Here is a 14,666-nt window from a genome sequence, read left to right on the forward strand (position 1 = left end):
CTCCAGAAAGCTCCCCCAAGTAATGTAACCCAATTCCCTCAGAGAGCACGAACCCTTAGGGGACCTACCACCCCAGCGCCAGAGCTGAGGGCTCCAAAGGTTATGGGGCTAGATGTGATTTGGATGTGTGTGTTCCCTCTAAGTCTCAGGTTAAAATGTGATCCCTGATACTGGGCGTAGCCTGGTGGCAGGTGTCTGGGTCATGGGGGCGGATCCCTCATGACTGGCTTGGTGCCATTCCCAGGTTAATGAGTGAGTTCTGGCTCTGTTATTTCCTGTGGGAGCTGATTGTTAAAAAGGGCCTGGCACCTCCCCCGCCTCTCTCTTCCTTCCTCTCACCACATGTTTGCCTTCTCCCATGAGTGGAGGCTTCCTGAGGCCTCCCTAGAAGCCAAGCAGATGCTGGAGCCAAGCTTGTTCCTGTACAGCCTGCAGAACCGTGAGCCAAGTCAACCTCTTTTCTTTATAAATTACACACTGTTGGGTATTCTTTTATAACAGCACAGAGCCCAAGCCCGGATCTGAGTGAGCATGATGAGCTCAGGCCAGAAAAGGAACTGATGGGGGAAGTATGAAAACTCCCCAAGTATGTGAGAGACTCTCCACTTCCTGGCTACATGTTTCCTTCTTAAAGAATTAAGAGAAAAACTCAAGAGAAAGGGATGAAGATAATAAGGATATAAGTATCTGTGAGTGACTTGTAAGGGACAAAGTGCTGGACACACATTACCGCTGCCCCTCACATCCTCCTGTGAGGTCGTGTGCTCAGCTCTTAACACTCTGGCAGACGTTAAGAAAGGGAGTTGCTCGAGGTGGTGGGCGAGTGGGCCCAGGAGCCAGGTGTCAGCTGCAGGCCTTTCGCTCCACGGTGTGGAAAGGGCTCCCTCTTCCCGGACACTACTGTCTCTGACACGCAGCAGCACCATCAGGTGACCTCACTGGGTGGGTGGTCACACTGCTTCTCTGTATTTACCTTTCTCCATTCTCTGACATTTACCTCTTTTTGACCTATTCAAGATTTGAGCCTTGAAAGAGTCTAGGCATGAAAAAGAAAATGAGACAATTAATCCATTTCGAATACGACTACTGCAGCAAAGTTCAAAAACTGGAATATTTAAGAATCAGACAAGTGCAGAGCCTTTGTAAAAAGTGCCATTGGAACGGCAGAATGAGGCCGAGGGAGCCGCCCTCCTCTGACTAAGTCTTTACAGTCGAAAGGAGGTTGGGGTGCCTGCGAAGCAAACAAGTGTTCCAAAGGTTTCCTCACTCACTCTTCACCTCTGAACAAATCAGACAGAAAAAAACTTCTAGCTTTTTGGCTCCACCATGTCCCTTATGTCTTTGTACACCCTTGCTCTTGGCAGTGTAAGGATGGAGAGCAGGAGGGGAGCGAGCTCACCTATGACAACTGAGAGTCACCTCAGGAAACCCACAGATGCAGGGTTGGATGCTCCTCGTTCCTTAGTTCCTGGCGATTGCCTGTACTTGTCTAGGGAAACACAGCTGGATGTGAGAACTTTCCCCAGTGGCTCCACGCACACATGTGCCCCACAATGTGCTCCTCATACTAGCTAGCAGGCATGGACCCAAACATAGCTTCCCCCTGCCCCTCATACGGTCCCTGGAGTTGACAGCCCAAAGGAATCAGAAGGAACTTCGAGACAAGCCAACAGGACCTTGGAGGAGAGAAAGTGAAGAAGAAGAGCAAAGGGAGAAAATGAAAAACAAGGACATAAGAAGGATTAAGTTGCATTAGATGCCATTGCATTTGCCTGTTGAAAACTATGTGGAAAGGAAATTTTCCACCAATCACGGAGATGTGGAGCAATAAAGGGTGAAGGCCAGGAACGCAGGAGTAGGGGAAGATAGGGGACTCATGGATTCAGGTACCAAAAATCAGATACTGCCCACTGCTGCCCACCTTAGCTAGTTCTATTTGGCTGCTTTTCTTAGTGAAATTGAAAGTGCAGTGCTCATTAGATATATGTTTGAGCAGTTGAGGAAAGGAAGGGAAGAAGGGAAGAAAGGAAGGAGAGGGGGAGGAAGGAGGGAGGGGAAAATGAGAGAAGGGATTCAAAATATCAATGACTTTTCTCATAGACATAAGAAAAGCAATCTTAAAATTTATATGGAACCACAAAAGACCTTGAATACCCAAAGAAATCCTGAGCAAAAAGAACAAGCTAGAGACATAACACTACATGACTTCAAAATTTACTACAAAACTATAGTAACCAAAACAGCTTGGTACTGGCACAAAAACTACACCAATAAGACAAAATAGAGAACCCAGATATAAAGCTACACATTTACAACCACCTCATTTTCTTTTTTTATTTTTTGAAACAGAGTCTTGCTGTGTCACCCAGGCTGGAGTGCAGTGGAACAATCTCAGCTCACTGCAACTTCTGCCTCCCAGGTTCAAGCAATTCTCCCGCCTCAGCCTCCCAAGTAGCTGGGACTACAGGTGCATGCCACCACACCCGGCTAATTTTGTATTTTTAGTAGAGACAGGGTTTCACCATGTGGACCAGACTAGTCTCAAACTCCGGACCTCAAGTGACCCACCCACCACGGCCTCCCAAAGTGCTGGGATTACAAGTGTGAGCCACCACACCCAGCACAACCAGCTCATTTTCGACAAAGGCACCAAGAACATACAATACGAAAAGGATAGTCTTTTCAATAAATGGTGCTAAGGAAACTGGATAACTCTTTGTAGAGGAATGAAACCTCTATCTCTCACCATACACAAAAATCAACTCAAAGTAAATAAAGACTTGAATCTAAGACCCGAAACTATGAAACTACTACCAAAAGAAAACTTCAGGGAAATGCTCCAGGACACTGATCTATGCATAGATTTTGGGGGTAAAACCTCAGAAGCATAGGCAACCAAAGCAAAAATAGACAACTGTGATTACATCAAGCTAAAAAGCTTGTGCACAGTCAAGAAAACAATCAGCAAAGAGATAACATACATAATGAGAGAAAATATTTGCTAACTATTTACTTAAAAAGGGATTAATAACTAGAACATATAAGGAATTCAAACAACTCAACAGCAAAATAATAATAATAATTCAAATCAAAATGGGCAAAAGATCTGGAGACATTTCTCAAAAGGAGACATACAGGTCAGGCACAGTGGCTCATGCCTATAGTCGCAGTACTTTGGAAGGCCAATATGGGTGGATCACTTGAGCCCATGAGTTCAAGACCAGCCTGGGCAACAGGGTGAAACCCCATCCCTACAAAAATAAAAAATAAAAAAATAAAAATTAGCCTGGCATGGTGGCACATGCCTACAGTCCCAGCTACTCAGGTGGCACATGCCTATAGTCCCAGCTACTCAGGAGGCTGAGGTAGGAGCATCACCTGAGCCCAGGAGGTTGAGGCTGCAGTAAGCTATGATCATGCCACTGCACTCCAGCATGAGTGACAGAGTAAGACCCTGTCTTTAAAAAAAAATGGCCAACAGATATATAAAAGAAGTTCAACATCATTAATCATCAAAGAAATGCAAATCAAAACTACAGGCCAGGCATAGATGGCTCACACCTGTAATCCCAGCACTTTGGGAGGTGGAGATGGGCAGATCACTTGAGGCCAGGAGTTCGAGACCAGCCCAGCCGACATGGCAAAACCCCATCTCTGCTGAAAATACAAAAAATTAGCTGGGCATGGTGACAGCTACTCAGGAGGCAGAGACACAAGAATCACTTGAACCTGGGAAATGGAGGTTGCAGTGAGCCAAGATTGTGCCATTGCACTCCAGCCTGGGCAACAGAGTGAGACTCTGGAAAAAAAAAAAAAAAAAAACGAGATATCATCTCATCCTGTTAAAATGGCTTGTATCAAAAAGGCAACAACAGATGTTGGTGAGGATGTGGAGAAAGGGGATCCCTCATATACTGTTGGTGGGAATGTAAATTTTAAACAGTCTGGCTGTTCCTCAAAAACTAAAAATAGAATTACCATATGATCCAGCAACTCCACTCTGAGCATATAGCCAAAAGAAATCAAAGAAGGATCTACACTCCCGTGTTTATTGCAGCAGTATTCACAATAGCTAAAATATGGGCTCAGCCTAAGTCCCCATCAACAGGTGAATGGATAAAGAAAATATAATAGATATATACAGTGGAATATTATTCAGCCATGAAAAAAATGAAGTTCTGTCACTTGCAGCAACATGAACGGAACTGGAGAACATTATGTTAAGTGAAATAAGCCAAACACAGACAAACATTGCGTGTTCTTGTGCATATGGAGAGCTAAAAAAGGTGGATCTAATGAACATAGATTTGTGGTTACCCAGAGGCCAGGATGGAGAAGGGGAGGAGGAATGAAGGAAAAAAAGAATGTAAATGAATTTATTACTACTATAGTGTAGTGTAGTGGTAAAGTTGGTAAATTATATATGTATATTTTACCTCAATAAAAATTAATTAAAAAAAAAAAAAAAAAACTCTTTCCTCTTCCAGTGTTCATAGGGTGAACTTTCTGCTTCTTTTTTATTCCTTCTTTTTTGTCTTTCTCGAGACCAGCCTGGCCAACGTGGTAAAACCCCGCCTCTACTAAAAATACAAAAATTAGCCGGGCATGGTGGCGGTTGCCTGTAATCCCAGCTACTCAGGAGGCTGAGGCAGGAGAATCACCTGAACCAGGGAAGCAGAGTTTGCAGTGAGCCGAGATCATGCCATTGCACTCTAGCCTGGGCGACAAGAGCAAAACTCCGTCTCAAAATAATAACAATAATAATAATAATAAAAGAGTATGAAAGTCAGTATTTATTATAATCACAAAAGCATGTGCTCATTATAGAAAAATAAACATACAAATTATAAGGAAAATTTAAATCACCTCTAACCTTACAAAGAATGACCATCTTTAATATTTTCTGAGTTATATTTTTTCAGAGTCTCAGATTCCCATGTCATTAAATATTCCTTGAAAACATGCTTATTTGTGTGCATAGTATTCCTCTGTGTGTGTATATGCCATGTTTTATTTAACTACTCTTGGACATTTAGATGATTTCAATTTTTCCCAAGGTATTTTTGCATATGCCGCTACTAAGTCACATATCTTACTCTGCCTTATCCACATAATTTCTGTCCCAGTTATAAGGCTTCAGTTTATTCCAGATAAATTTTATTTCATTCGGATATCCCCATTCTGCCCCACACTTAAAATGGCGACTAGAAGAAGGGAGTATTATATGAATCTGCTTGCATCCATTTCAAGGAAGAGTAGGGTTTGGGGACATATCCTAGAGCTTAGGGCTTCTCCTGTGCCCATGTTGACTTCCTTTCCATCTTCTTAACCTCACTTTTGCTAAGCCTATCTGAAAGTAACACACATGGCCAAACCATCACAAAAGCAACAGAAAAGAAATTATGAAATATATATTACAACTATTATTAGAGTAAAATCACACTCAGGTAAGTATTTGTAAGTACGGAGAGTATTTTGAGAACTTAACAGTTTATAAATGTAACCAAGTTTCTAAGTCCAAGCTATTTTTCAACCTGGCTTTCCAAGAAGGCTATATAGATTATCCCTTATCCAAAATGCCTGGGACCAGAAGTGTTTCAGATTTCAGATTTTTTTTAAATATTTGCATTATATTTACTGGTTACATTATACATTCCAAATCAGAAAATCCGAAATCTGAATGCTCCAATGAGTATTTCCTTTGAGCACTGCATCAGTACTCAAAAAGTTTCAGATTTTAGAGTCATTTGGATTTCAGATTTTCAGATTTAAAATGCCCAACCTGTATTATTAGCTTTTTCATTCAAATAATAACTGTTCCCAGTTAAAACTAAGAAGTTTTCATCTTTTGATCTTCATGATCTCCATCTCCCCTTCTCCACCAATACTAAAATTGCTGCCCTTTTTCCAATGTTGTTCTCTCTTCTGCCTAGAGTGTGTAGTCCTATTTTTCTCTTCAATGCATTATCATGTTGTCTTTTCCAGAAAAGGCAAAGGACCATGTCTTGTTTTCTCACAAACAGCAAACTGCTCACACAGCTCAACAGAAACAGTGAACACGATTGTGAAAACATTACTATATAGTCACGCATATTCAGTAAATCTATATGCTATAAACCTATAACAAAAAGAATAATTTATATCAGAAATAAGAAAATGTTTATGATTAAATGTTGTGGCAAATTGGCATGAAATTATGAAATTCTATAAAACTAAGATAAATTATTTTCTCACGTTTATTTTAGACTGTTAGAATGACGTATTCATAATTAAAAGATGTTAAAAAAGAAATGTTTGATTTTCAGAAATTACTTATGCTGAAATTTAAGATCATTTGTTGCTATTTTTAAAGGGATTTTTAATTCTTTAAATGTAAACAGAATTTATGTTTTACACAATCACTTGGTTATCTCTTTAACGTGAATGAAGAAAACACTTAAATGTGAACATTAATTTCAGTAACTTCATCACAAATAAGAAGAGAAAAAAAAGCAAGTGTGTGTGTGTATATATATATATATATATATATTCAAATTGTAAAAAAGAGGAAATCTTCCTATAGAAAAAATATGATCACTGATATGATTTGGATCTCTGTCCCCACCTGAATCTCATGTTGAAATATAACCCCCAATGGTGGAGGTGGGGCCTAGTGGGAGTGACTGGATAATGGGGGTGGTTTCTAATGTTTTAGCACCATTCCCCTAGTGCCGTTCTCCTGATAGAGTTATCATGAGATCTAGTTGTTTAAAAGCGTGTAACACCTCCCACCTCCCTCTCTTCCTCCTGCTCCAGCTTCACCTTCTTCCACGAGTAAAGGTTTCCTGAGGCCTCCCTAGCCATGCTTGCTGTACAGCCTGTGGAGCCATGAGCCAAATAAATCTCTTTTCTTTATAAATTACCCAGTCTCAGGTATTTCTTTATGACAATGCAAAAATGAACTAATATAATCACTCAATTAAATGTTTTTAATTAGTTCAAATGTAAATCATTTCATTTTCAATTTTTTTAAGAAACTCAGTCTTGGCTTTTTAATTTCAGAATTGGCAATCTAAGTAATTAGGACAAATCCTCCCACTAAAAATAACTAAAAATAGGCAGGTACAATGGGTCACGCCCACAATGCCAGCACTTTGGGAGGCCGAGGCAGGTGGATCATCTGAGGTCAGGAGTTCGAGACCAGCCTGGCCAACATGGTGAAACCCCGTCACTACTAAAAATATAAAAAAATTAGCCAGGCATGGTGGCGCCCGCCTGTAGTCCTAGCTGAGGCAGAAGAATTGCTTGAACCCGGGTGGAGGTTGCAGTGAGCCAAGATCATGCCATTGCACTCCAGCTTGGGCAACAGAGTAAGACTCCATCTAAGAAAAAAAAGAAAAAATATATATATGTGTGTGTGTATGTATATATATGTGTATATACGTATATATGTGTGTGTGTGTGTGTGTGTGTATATATAAAAGAATTATGTCTAAATTCAAAAGTAGGTAAGAACCCACAGAAGTAAACCCTATACTCTTAGGCATTGTTTTCCTATGGAAATTTACCAATTTTAAAAAACCATTAGAAAACGAAACCACAATTTTACATAGACAAAAAAACAAAAGCAAATGCTGGATTTTGCCAAATAAAGAGATGCTGATAAAACAATCATTTAAACAGTAATTCAGAAAGGCAGATGAGGATAAACCACAGATTTTCAGAGCAGCTTCTTGACACTTCTAGTCTAGAAAATCTCAAGTCTTAAATTTAGAATAAGACAGTTTTCTTAGTCCATTTTCTGTTACTATAACAGAATACAATAGACTGAGTAATTTATTAAGAAAACAAACATATTTCTTGCAATTCCAGAACTGGGAAATTCAAGAGCATGACACTGGCATCTTGTTAGGACCTTCCTGCTGTGTTATAATACCAGAAGACATCATGTTGCAACAGTGAAAGCCTGTATGTCCCCTCAAATCTCTCTTCCTCTTTCTATAAAGCCACTAGTTCCATCGTAGTGGTCTCAATCTAATTTCATCATCTTCCAAAGGCCCTATTTCCAATCAGCCTATGAATTTGTGGATTAAAGTTTCCAATATATGAAATTGGGGGACATATTCAAACCTTAGCAGCAGTCTCACATGGGAGCACCTCTAATCCCTGGCAGAAACAAATAAGATTATCTCAGGAATAGGATACTATAACCCTGGCCTAAAATTATTTCTACAACATTTTCAGTTACCATGGCTAGCATACAGTCAAACATAACCATGTACACAAACAAACAAGACACAATGAACCAGTATTAGCTGCAATAATAGAAAGAAACATACCTGTAACAACTTGAGATGTTGAAATACTCACACACAAACTATAAAACAAATATATTAAAATGTTAAGAGAAAACTTTTAAATTGAAAATTTAACATGCCATCAGAAATGAAAAAGTGACATACTCGATTTTAAAAAGAATCAAGAGGAAAAATTGTAAAATTGAAGAATACAATGAAATGTAGAACTCAATAAATGTGTTCAATAAAAAATTAGATTTCTCTAAATAAAAAAGATGAACTAAAATATAGATGCAAAGAAAGCATCAAGAATTCATTCCAGATAGACAAAAGATAGAAAATACATAAAAGAGGATAAGAATACAAAGGATATAATAAGAAGTTCTAATATATTTCATTAGAGTTCCAGAAATAGAGGGGAAAAAGAATAGGGGGAAACAATATTGGAAGATATAAAGGCTGACAATGTTCCAGAACTTATGAAAGACATTACACCTGGAGAGTCAACAGGCCCAACAAATCACAAACAGGAGAAGTAATAATAAATTCCTATCCAGACACATTTTAGTAAAACTATAGAAAACCAAAGAGAGACCATCTTAAAAGCAATCATAACAAAAAGATTACCTCCTCAGGAGCAAAAATCAGATGTCCCAACTCAGCTGGATTCTTAACAAGAGAAATGGAAGAAAGAAGACAGTGAAATAACTTTAATGTGCCAAAATCATAGCCAATTTGGAATTTAATACCCAATGCAGATATCCCTTAAAAGTGAGGGTGAAATAGGCAAACGGAAACTGAAGTAGTTTGTCCCTAGAAAATCTACACCAAAGAACATTTTAAGGGTGATACTAAAGCAAATTAAAATGATCCCAGATAGAAGGTTAGAAATGCAAGAAGTAAAAGAAAAGAAAATGGTAAACGATGATATGTCTATGTTAACTCTATAAACAATCATCATAAGGTCTTGTGGATTTTAAGTCCCCAGGCCTTACCAATTGAGAAACCAGCAAGTTGAAAAGTTCTTAAAAACCAAAAAGGCAGTTTATAAACTCAATATGCTTAGCAAATCTAGTATCTGACCTGCATAATTTAGTTTATTTAGATTTTGATGACATCTGCATTTTACCAACAATTAAGGCTGTTTTTATTTCCCAAAGATTAAAGTCATGTGATCTAAAGGGTACCACAGCTTTTATCTTCCCTTTAAAAAATATTTGATCCAAGCACTTGTCTTCTTTTAGGCCAATTAATTTGAGCTATTTTTTATGGACATCACACGCACAACACATATATAACTACACAGGCAGGCAAAAGAAAACCCAGCAGCCATAAGATTTTTCATTTGCCAATCTCCTAATCGGATTATTGGACTCCTGGGGAAGACCTCTGAGTTAGGCTAGGAAAACGTGCAGCTTTTAAGGCCTAACAGGCATAACTGGGAAGCAAAAACAAATTTTGAGAGGGGTCTATCTGCCTTTAATTCCTGGGGTTCCATGAGAAAAACAGAGGTCTCTCCCCACTCATATGCCCATGAAAAGTGGCAAGGCAAAAAGGAGAAAAATACCTCAGTCTACAAAAAAACAAAAACCAAAAAACAACAACAACAACAAAAAACACCTTTTCCCAACAAAATGAAGTCCAAGAAAAGAAAAACATACAGGCCAAGCAGACAGTATTTCTGACTTTCAAACTTTACTAAAGACTCAGAAAAAGGAAAATCCAAGGCAGTTTGAGAGGGGAAGAGAAACAACAAATAGCAAGGGTCACACAGACACCAAACCAGAAAGGACTCATTCCCTAAGCCAGGACTGAATCTGGCTGCCATTGTAAAATGGGGGACGCTAAACAAAACACTGCCACCTGGTTACAGGTCAGGTTCCCGAGGAGGTAAAACAAGATGGAGGCCCGCAGCAAAGTTTGCTGCTGACCATACACAATGTCAGGCAAAGCACACTGGATTGGCTGCAGCTTAAGGCCAACCTCACAAATCTGTTTTCATAATTAAAACTTAACAGAGAATATAGACCGTGAGAGTTGGAGTCCTGGCCTAGTAAAACATCTTCTAAAAAGCAAAATAGCCTCACTTAAAAATTAACTCCTGACCCGGTGGAGAAAAGGAAAAGACGGCTTAAATGCAGACCTGGGTTAACTACTGACAGGGTGGAGGAAAAAAAAAAAAAGATGCCAACCAGGCACTGTGGGTCAGCACTTTGGGAGGCTGAAGCGGGACGATCACCTGAGGTCAGGAGTTCGAGACCAGCCTGGCCAACGTGGTGAAACCTTGTCTCTACTAAAAATACAAAAATTAGCCGGGCATGGTGGCGCGTGCCTGTAATCCCAGCTACCTGGGAGGCTGAGGCAGGAGAATCTCTTGAAACCAGGAGGTGGAGGTTGCGGTGAGTCTAGATCGCGCCATGGCACTCCAGCCACCCAGAAAAAAAGAACAAGGAAAGGATACCTGGGGAAGAACCTCTTATTCTTATGCAAATGGCTCCTCCACCAGGGAGAGAAACTTAATTGCTGTCTGACAGAGTGGGTCCCCTTGGCCAGGGGAGAGGAAGCCTCCATGGACAAGTGGCGGGAGCGCTGGCCGCCTGCTGGTGGGCACCCTCGAGCCATTCACTCCAGCCCTGGCCGGGAAGGGAGCGGGGGAGCCACCATTCACTGGTCCATCCCGCGCACACCTGCAGCCCTTGGGGTGGGGTGGTGCGCAGTTTCCTCTACCCCCAGAAGAGGTCCAAGGACAAAAAGGCTTAGAAGCAAAAGGAAAAAAAAAGATTTTTTGATTTGCATGTACTCACCCTTCCTCAAGCCTCACGTCTGGAAACCAAAAATGTTGCAGAACGTTCTTCTTAGGTCAGCTAAAACCAGGCTCTTGTCACACGACCAGGAAAGAGTAGGCTCACAGACATATAGAAGCGTGAGAAAACGAAATTGATTGGATAAAAAGGAACAGCAGATTTCCTGCTAGCAGGTTTCCCGCCTCACAGATTGAATCCCAGGTCACCACACAGGAATAGGAGGGGCCAAACTCCTCTCCCCTGCAAAGGGCATGAATTTCCCAAGGCTCCACCCCGTCCTCCCAGTTAGCAGGTGGGCATTATTTAGAATCAGTCAGGAAAGGGCAGGCTTCATCAGGCACCAGAAGTCTGGTTTTTCAGTCTTCAGGCTGTTTTAGGCTTGAAGGCGGGGTCTCACCAGGGACCCTTGGCAGTGCCCTGTCTCCATCAGTTGTAAATGCAAAAGGCATTACTTGGAACAAAGAGGGTCATATATAATAAACTTCAGTTTGCCAGAAAAAAAATAATTATTTTATTTTATGTACCCAATAACATGTTCTCAAAATATGAAGCAGAAAGTGACATAACTAAAGATAAATTGACAAATGCATTATTGTAGTGTATTTAATATACCACTTTTAGCAACAGAATAAACAGACAACAGTTAGTAAGGACAAGGAAGTTTTAAATTATACAATAAACAAGCTGTACCATGAGCTTATATAAAATACTTCTTGTAAAACTTGCAAAACACATTATTCTCAAACATATATAGAAAAATAATGGTTGGCCATTGAGACCGTAACACAAATCTTATCTTTCAATAGTTTAAAATTTTCTTTGATAAGATAGTAAGTTAATATTCTATGAACATTTCATAGGGATTTCTTAAGGTTGCAAACCATTTGGCTCATAATTTAATGGGCCTGTTATCAGTTCCATCTGCTCTTCAGAGTGAACCACTATCATGCCAGCTGGCCTTTTGTAATAACTGTGTGCAAGCTTCTACTTCCACTGTCTAAGCCTCCAGTCCCCACAATATGTACCGTGGATACAATAACACAGACTTTTCAAGGTTACTACAAAAATTCTATATGATTTATAAAAGATCTAGTAACAATGCCATACATATAGTACACATTCAATAAATTATGGTTAATACTTTATGAAAACAGCATTTGAAAATACATATTCAGAGGGTTTTAAAGATCACTACATGGCTCTCAAGTCTGTCTCATATTTTTCTGCATGGTAGTCTCCTGTCCATCCTGGCCATAACTGACCAGCATTAAGAGTCACTGAAGGTCTGATTAAAAAAAAAAAACAAAAACCCTAGACTAACTAAATTTAACAGTTTCATTTGAGCAAAGAATGATTCGCAAATCAGGGAGTCTTCCAAGCCAGAGTAGGCTCAGAGAGACTCCAGCACAGCCACGTGGTGGAATATTTATGGAGAGAAGGAAAGTGACTTACAGAAAACTAAAATGAGGTACAAAAACAGCCCAGTTACAGCTCAGTTTGTCTTATCTGAACATGACTTGAACAGTTGTCCACCTGTGATTGACCAAAGCTCAGTGAGTGGCACAAGAGTAGGTTACAGTTTATTTACACATCCAGTCAGGTTAGACTTTACAATGTATGGAGAAACCTTTAGACCAAACTTAAAATATGTTAGGAGGCAGCTTTAAGCTTAACTTCATTTATCAGGTCTAAGAAGGTACCACCTCCAAAAGTTAAAGTGATCCAGTACCATTCTGTAGAGATTAAGTAATATGAACAAACATTTAAGAACATTTGCAAAAGACGTTGTGGAGATCACTGTCAGGTGTGGGGAATTAAACACAAATAATAAAGTTTCCATTATAAAGATACAGTGTAAGCAAATTAAGTGGCATTTGAGATAGGGTTTGAAGCAACAGCATACAGCCCAGCAAATTTAGGGTGGACCCATACAGTTTCTGTTCACCAGCCCATGAGCAGTATAGAGAGGCAGGTACCCAGAAAGAACACTTTTGTCTTTACACAAAGCCAATAGGCATTGTTGTCTAATACATACAAGTCACCCTCAGGTGAGAAAACATCCAGGGTGGGGGTTCAAGGCAGGGCATATGTTTCCTAATTAGTCTACGTGTGCCCTCTAGGCTAACAGAAAGACAAAGACACTGGAAAGAATCGTTCTTCTTCCTTCACTCTACATTGTGGGTCTGAAGGCTGGAATTAGTGTAGTCAGATTCAGGCAAGAAAATGATAAATAAGGGAGACAGCATTTATTCCTTATATTATTGCAACTGCTACTTAATTGGGGGGCATTACATTGAGGCACCTCCAGCACCCTGGGTACCTGTGTAAGTAAACCAAAACCCAACTCAGTGTTGAAGTAGAACAAAACTTAAGTTTAATCAGAAACTGCCAAGTAAACTGTAAATGGAACTGTGCACTGAAATGAATCAAATTAGGCTACTGCTGCACTTAAACCAGTCAGATGTTTTCTTTGCCTTGCTTCTCTGTGCACCTTATAAAAATCCTCCCCTCAGGATCCTTTGCTGGAGCTGTGGACTGCTGGCAGTTCTGGAGTTGCCTGATTCATGAACTGCTATCTGCTCGAATAAACTCTTTATTATTTTAATATGCCCCAGTTTATCTTTTAGCACAACCAAGTGGGCTAAATCCCTCCATTTTCCTCTACTTTGCATATGAGGAGACTGAGGCATGGTTTCTAAGCAAGAGAACTGAGATTTGAACCCCCGTCCATGATTTAGTCTTGTTAAACTGAATTTAGTCTACAGCTTCTTCTTTAGATATTTTCAGTCAGGCCTAAAGGTTTCTTAGTACATAGTGAACCGGATGTGTAAACACACCACGACCTACTCTTACAACAAGCCGCCAGTCTCAACCAATCACAGCAGCTGAGATTTGGCCGATCACAGGCAGCCAACTGTCCAAACCACGTTCAGATAAGACCAACTCTGAGCTGTAACCTGTTTCTGTTTATCTCACTTCCATCTACCGTACGTCACTTTACTTTTTCTGTCCATAAATGGTATTGGACCATATGGCAACCCTGGAGTTGCCCTAAGCCTATTCTGTTTCAGGGGGCTGCCCAATTCATGAATCATTCTTTGCTCCATTAAACTTTGTTAAATTTCTCTACAGTTTTCCTTTTAACAGCCACCATACTACACCTCTATCAGCAGCCCTAAAAAGGGAACAGGTTGAGGACAGAGGTGGGACATGGGTTGGAAGGACAGAAAGATGGAAAGAACCTGTTGGTTTTCAGAAACCAGTACCCCGAAATATGGCATTCTGACATGCTGAACTGAAGAACAAGACTCAAGGTCTCTCTAACCTTCCACCGTTTCTTCCAAAGATACTGAAGTTCCATTATCTGCCTAAGATCCAGACCCATCAAGGAGAACAGTTTTCTTCCCCTCCCTGTAAGACAAAAATGTAACCAACTGAATGGACCCTTTTTCAAGATGATGACTATCTCCAAGTATCACTTAAATTCCAAAGAGAATTAATTATTTACAAGTTAATTTCTGTTCCCCATTCAATCATTCTCCTGAGTAATCGTTTGTTCCCATCAATAGAATTCCTCTTCTCCATG

This window comes from Papio anubis, chromosome 8, assembly GCF_008728515.1.
Source record: "Papio anubis isolate 15944 chromosome 8, Panubis1.0, whole genome shotgun sequence".
NCBI lineage: Eukaryota > Metazoa > Chordata > Mammalia > Primates > Cercopithecidae > Papio > Papio anubis.